At 44.6% G+C, this 6,000-nt stretch overlaps 1 pseudogene; it reads right to left on the reverse strand.

The window, feature by feature from the left end:
* Positions 1-3,031: 3,031 nt before the first annotated feature.
* On the reverse strand, positions 3,032-5,119 carry LOC147422442 (alpha-galactosidase pseudogene; annotated as a pseudogene).
* Between the last annotated feature and the right edge of the window lie 881 nt (positions 5,120-6,000).

Here is a 6,000-nt window from a genome sequence, read left to right on the forward strand (position 1 = left end):
ACATTACGATCACATTTCCTACTTCTATCCTCATTTAATGATGGAGAACCAGTTTTCTTATAAAGAGTTGCAAAGCATAATGCCTTGAGGGATGTTTGTGAGATTCATAAGTAGATTGGGAATTTCAATAGCTTTTATGGGCATTTTGGGAAGTTTTAGCCAAATAAGAGGGGTATTTGGGGAGTTTTTGAAATTTCAAGGAAGTTTTAGGAATTAAAAAAAAGTTCAAGTGCATTTTGGTAAATTTTCCAACCTTTTTATACACATTCTCTTTGGACATCAAGAACATTCACAATATTTGCCACTCTTCAAATCTATTTATTGAAGATAGCTCTCCATGTAGAACACTAAGATTAGGTGCATCTATGTTTTATTGTGAGCTTTAAAGCTTTCCAATTGTTTATTTTCTCAATTCAAAAGCCTAGGCTTTCTGAACTGCTAGGTAATGGTCCCTCGAAGGCCGTGTCTTTCCTTAACGGTAGCACTAATGAGGCAAAAGGTGAGAAACAGTGAGAAATGAAGCCCTTTTGCAATTGCTTGGCCATGGGTGAAATTGGAGCCGTCGATTAGCGCCCTGAATTCACAAAGTGCTGCCCTGAATAACCTCCTGGTCTGAGGGGATCAAGCCTAGGGCTCGGGAAACATTTTTTGTGGACCTTGCTTTGGAACCTTTTCACACGCATATGAGCAGCCTAACTCTAAATTTGAGAGGGATAATCACACTAAAAATCTCATATTATAAGTGAAAATTCCATAATTTGAACCGGCTTGAGAACATTCTTGCCCAAATTTGAGCCGGCCACTTTTCATTTTGAACACGCTTTGGATAAAGCGAACCTATTTGTTTCCCAAGCTATGAGCATCATTTTGACAGCCTACCCTGGTATCTAGGTGACATGGGCATGGTGGGAGGGGATCAAGGGCGGGCATCATTTTGACAGCCATGGGTGAAATCGGAGCTGCCAGTTAGCTCCCGTGCATTGGACGGCTCTCGTGCTCCTAACCATTAATCCCCTCTTGACATGCCCGTGTGACTTAGAGAGGAGGACCTCCAACTCCTTCGTACACATTTTGCAAGGAGCTACTCCAAAGGATTCATTACTCATAAAAGGATTCATTTGTCAACTGTGTCCACCAAATGCCTCTAAGCTACCCATGTATACGTCCACAAGAAGATTTAGACATTTTCTAGTGTAGGAAAATGGAATCTTTCTCAATGTTTTTCATACAACGCAGTGCCGGTCCCCTGCCACCAATTGTACCTAGCTAGGTATGTAGTGCCTCCCTCATGATGTTGAGGTAAGTTACAATGGGGGAATTATTGTGAGAATTTGTTCAAAACTTCTTGTGTATACTAGATCGCTCTTTGTAAAATACACCTTATTCCATTTATGACTCCCCTTACACTCACTTGACACACTTAGAGAATCCCTTTGGGGAGCTGCTAAGAGAGTGGTCATGAAAAGCATAGTTCTCCGTTATCTCATGAAATAACTATGCCTCATGCATGGTCACACATGTACCCATTTCTTGTTGTTGTATAACCATGCAAGTATTTTTGCAACAATGCAGATTTTGGCATAGTTGCACCAATTATATCTTATTGATAGTTGATGTCGCATGACCACATCCTAAGCATGTGTGTGCGATTTCTATGGGATTTAAGAGTTGAAAACCGTCTCGATACATTGCTTATGTCATGTTAGCAAGAGGCAAGGGCAGGAGAATGTGATCTCCAGTATATATTGGATGGATCAATCTAGAGTTCATGAAGATAACTAAAAGGAAAATGCAATCTACAGTTCATGAAGATAACTAAAAGAAAAATGCTTAAATTTAAGGTGGAAGATCAGACTTACCCCAAATCAATCATGCCATCAAATTAAATCTAGTAAAAACATGCTAAGGAAAAAGGTCGTGTCTTCGTGGTTAAAGTGATTGTGTAGGTGCGTTAAGGCCAAGGTTCGATTCCCAACATCGTCCGGTCAAAATTACACTTGCAACTGAAAAGGACAAAGTTCCTTATTAGAGAGTCATTCCTCCATTGCATCTTCAGTAGTACAAGAGTTCAAAGAACCAATAAAAATTAAAGGGTTTAAGATCTTGGCGCCACCAAGGTGCATTACAACAATGTTATTGAGCCAATCTTAGAAAAAGACAAACCAAGCCTTAGAAGAAGTCCTTGAAGGGACTGCCCTTTTACCGAAACGTCCAGCACTCTTTGGTCTAGAGCATTCGAACTAAATCAAACACTCCCCAAAGGTCACGGGTTCGATATGCAAGAAACCTTTGAATGGGTGAGCACCGTAGCCAATCGGTCAAATAGTACTTAGTAATGGGGGAGTGGGGAGAAGAAGGTGTCTATTTCTGGTAAACAAGGGAAATTTTCCTTGAATGTCGAAGCGTTGCTATGGTGCTACTAGTGCCTTTGAAAAGGTAGGTATTAAGCTATCTTCTCAGAAAGAATGGACACTCCTCATTTGTAGATGTATGTGCTCCAATGAAATTACTTGCAACCAACTACATTCTTTCCATGAAATTCTCTCCAGTAGGACTTTACTTGGGCACGACGTGTGTAGCACTTTCTCCCCCACTCCCCCCACAAACCTCGGGTACAACTCGGCTCTTAAGTCCTCAAAGGGATTGCCCTTTCGACGAACTTCCAACACCCTTTGGTCAGAGCATTCAAACTGAATCAAACACCCCCCAAAGCCTTAGAATTAGATAGACCACTGTGAGGTGGAAAACCCCTTAAGTTTTTGCATGTTTTGTCTCAATCAAAGTTACATTAGATTCACCTAAACTCTAGTATTCTCAATAGTGAAGGCTTGCCTAAACTGTTGAAGTGTTTCAAACTTTTGCATACTATTGTCCACTTATTTTTACAAACAGCAATGAAGGGGTGAGTGATGTTCCCATAGGCCCAGTGGCGAAACGGTGGGAATTCTGCAGGGGCATTGTGGGCTTGAGAGAGAGAGAGAGAGAGAGAGAGAGAGAGAGAGAGAGAGAGAGAGAGAGAGAGAGAGAGAGAGAGAGATAACTAAACATAGTCTTCAAAAGCTAAAAATAGCCTTGAAAAGGTGCACCAAGATTGGATGGGCTCCATGCCTATACCATTATCTGCAAGCAAGCAATGCCAACAAACACATGAAGTGCCGAACTAAGCATGAAAATTGCCAAGTTCAGCTAAATACATGGCTCATCATCACCGATTTCTCTTTTATGCATCCCTAATTGTGGAGGAGGAGAGGAGCCAATACTTGTCCTCAAAATATGCATGCACATCCAACACTTGAGAGCTTTGGCACAAATCGATCGCTCTACTTTGCATACTCAAGTGTCATTAGAGCATACGATTCATCTTTTCAAGTCTCTCCATGCCCTAAAATGGAGACGAGCCATGGTCGCCGCATCATACACATAATTGTAAGCACTGAAGTCCATAGGATTTTGGCTTCTTTGAGAGCACATGCCTTGATAATGAACTTGTAGAGGCTTCATAATAGTTATTCCAATCCTTTGATCCCCATAATTCTACAAGAGTTGTCATGGTTTTAGCAGCTAGCACATAAGGCAGGCTACAAAAATGCCAGTCAGCTACCAAAATTACGAAAAGCCAAATGGTGTACAAGGTTAATGAAGCGCTAATTAGTACAGAAATTAGAATGCTAAAAATCACTGCTTGTTTTTATAAACATGCACCCCTGTAAAGATGTACATCTTAACAGCATGAGGTTTTACAAAAGCCTCAAAGTATCCTGCATATGATGATGGAAGATCCTTATGCTTCCACAGATCCCGAATGTGCATCTCGGCAGCATTGCTAAACCCAAGGTCTTTCCAATCTGCTCTCACTGTGCTAGGCTTTCGGCGACGATTCCACAGCAAGACCACAGTTCGATTTCCAGAGAGCGGGCCCGCCCACACCTCCAGCTTCTTTGACGGCCCTGACCGGCTCACTTTCTTGCCTTGCACACCCAATTTGTCTTGGTTGACATCAATCACTTCCTTATTGCTCAAAATCTCCTTTGTATCAGCACTCATATTGCCTACATCACAGCCTATGAGCAGAGGGGCCTTCATTAGAGCCCACAAGCTGAAGTGAGAAATGTACTCATCTTTAGTCATGCCACCATTTCCCACCTCTAGCATGTCTGGGTCATTCCAAGCTCCCGGACCGGCATAGGCTGCCCAGACATTGTTCTTATCTGCTATATTGCGCATGCTCTTCCACTTATCCCGGATGTCGTTTGTGGTGCGCCAACTGTTGCCATGGGCCGGAGCCCATGTCGCGGGATTGTCGCGGCCCCACTCACAGATTGAAAGGAACATCGGGCGGCCCATGCCGCGCAGTGCTTTGCTCATACGAGCGTAGCGGGCCTTGGGAGAGATCTTCTTGTTGTGGCAGTTGTCGTACTTGAGATAGTCGACGCCCCATGCGGCAAATGTCGCTGCATCCCTTTCCTCATAGTAAAGGGAGCCAGGTTGCCCTTGGCATGTGGCCGTACCCGCATCAGAATAGATGCCAAGCATGAGGCCGCGGGAGTGGACATAATCGGCAAGGGCTATGATGCCAGAGGGAAAGGAGGTAGTATTGGCAGCAAGGTATCCATTGGAATCGCGGCGCCACTGCGCCCAGCAGTCATCAACGTTGATGTAGCGGTAGCCGAGGTCGGCAAGGCCGGAGGCGACGATGGTGTCGGCGGTCTGTTGCACCAAGGTCTCTGTGATACTGCAACCGTAGTGGTTCCAGCTATTCCAGCCCATGGGAGGGGATTTGCCAAGCCCATTATCAAGGAGAGCTGCTCTGCGCCCTACATAGCCACTTTGCGCTCCTGCTGCAGCTACCAAAGCTTGCCAAAGTGTGAGGACGAAGAGCAGAATGTGCTTCATCTGCTCCATGTCTGCTGAGTAAAGGGGTGTAGCTGATAAAGTAAAGCAGACAGCTGCAGAAATTCTCGTGATGGCCACCTTTACGATGATCTTGCTCGGACATCATCCATAGAGTCTGATAGAGATGATGTTGAAAAAGTACGATGGCAGTGTGAGACTTTGAGTGTGTTACAATTTACAATCGTGCCGCTTTGAAATTGAACAATGCAGGCCCAGGGGACCATTGCCTCGTCACTAAATTGCCTGTTGCGTGTCATTTAGACCACTAGTACAGCTGGCCGCTTTCGCGGCCTCTCTCTCTCTCTCCCCCCTTCTCTCCCTCTCTCTCTCTCTCCCCTTCTCTCCCTTTTTATCGCGTGCAAAGGGGCTTCTTTTAGTTTTGGACTTTACCCTTTAGGTATCAGATTGTGACACATGTAAAGGGCTCCCCCTTCCGCCATATTAGGTTAGTAGATTGCCTGTTGGGAGCACAAGAGGAAAAGGATCCTATATTTTGAGAAAATTAGCTCAGCTTTTTAATTTTTCCTTTTGGAAAACTCATATAAAGAAAGGAATTATGTATGGTTATGAATATGATTTTTCCCAAACACTCGTGGTACAGCCTGGCAGCCCTTATAATTAGGGCATGGTCACGCGAGGCTTATTCAGTAAGCCTCGATCGGATCTTATCATGGTAGGTACGGTGCTCAGAATATGACGGGCAGCAAACGGAGAGAGAGAGAGAGAGAGAGAGAGAGAGAGAGAGAGAGAGAGAGAACGAGGTGCAGCAAGTGAGCGAATGCTTGAGCTGATCGGCAACGCACCGGCATAGTTGGAAAACTGTGCCTCTTTTGGCATAGTGACACATTTTTGCCTGTGGAACCTGCGGCGTCGTCAGAGGTGGTCGGGCTTTTCAACTGAAAACTAAGCCTCGCGTGACCATAGCCCTAGTCACATCATCATCTGTGTGTGTTTGTGTGTGTCTCAGGGTGCGCACATGCACCAACTCTACAACATTCCGGCCGATGGAGATTCCATGGCACCCCACCACTTTTTTGGATTGTAGCGAGTCGCTTCTTGAACATCTTTCTACCGTTTCATCGGAAAGTGAGTCCCCTCCACTAGCCG

This window comes from Adiantum capillus-veneris, chromosome 27, assembly GCF_014529385.1.
Source record: "Adiantum capillus-veneris isolate H3 chromosome 27, ASM1452938v2, whole genome shotgun sequence".
NCBI lineage: Eukaryota > Viridiplantae > Streptophyta > Polypodiopsida > Polypodiales > Pteridaceae > Adiantum > Adiantum capillus-veneris.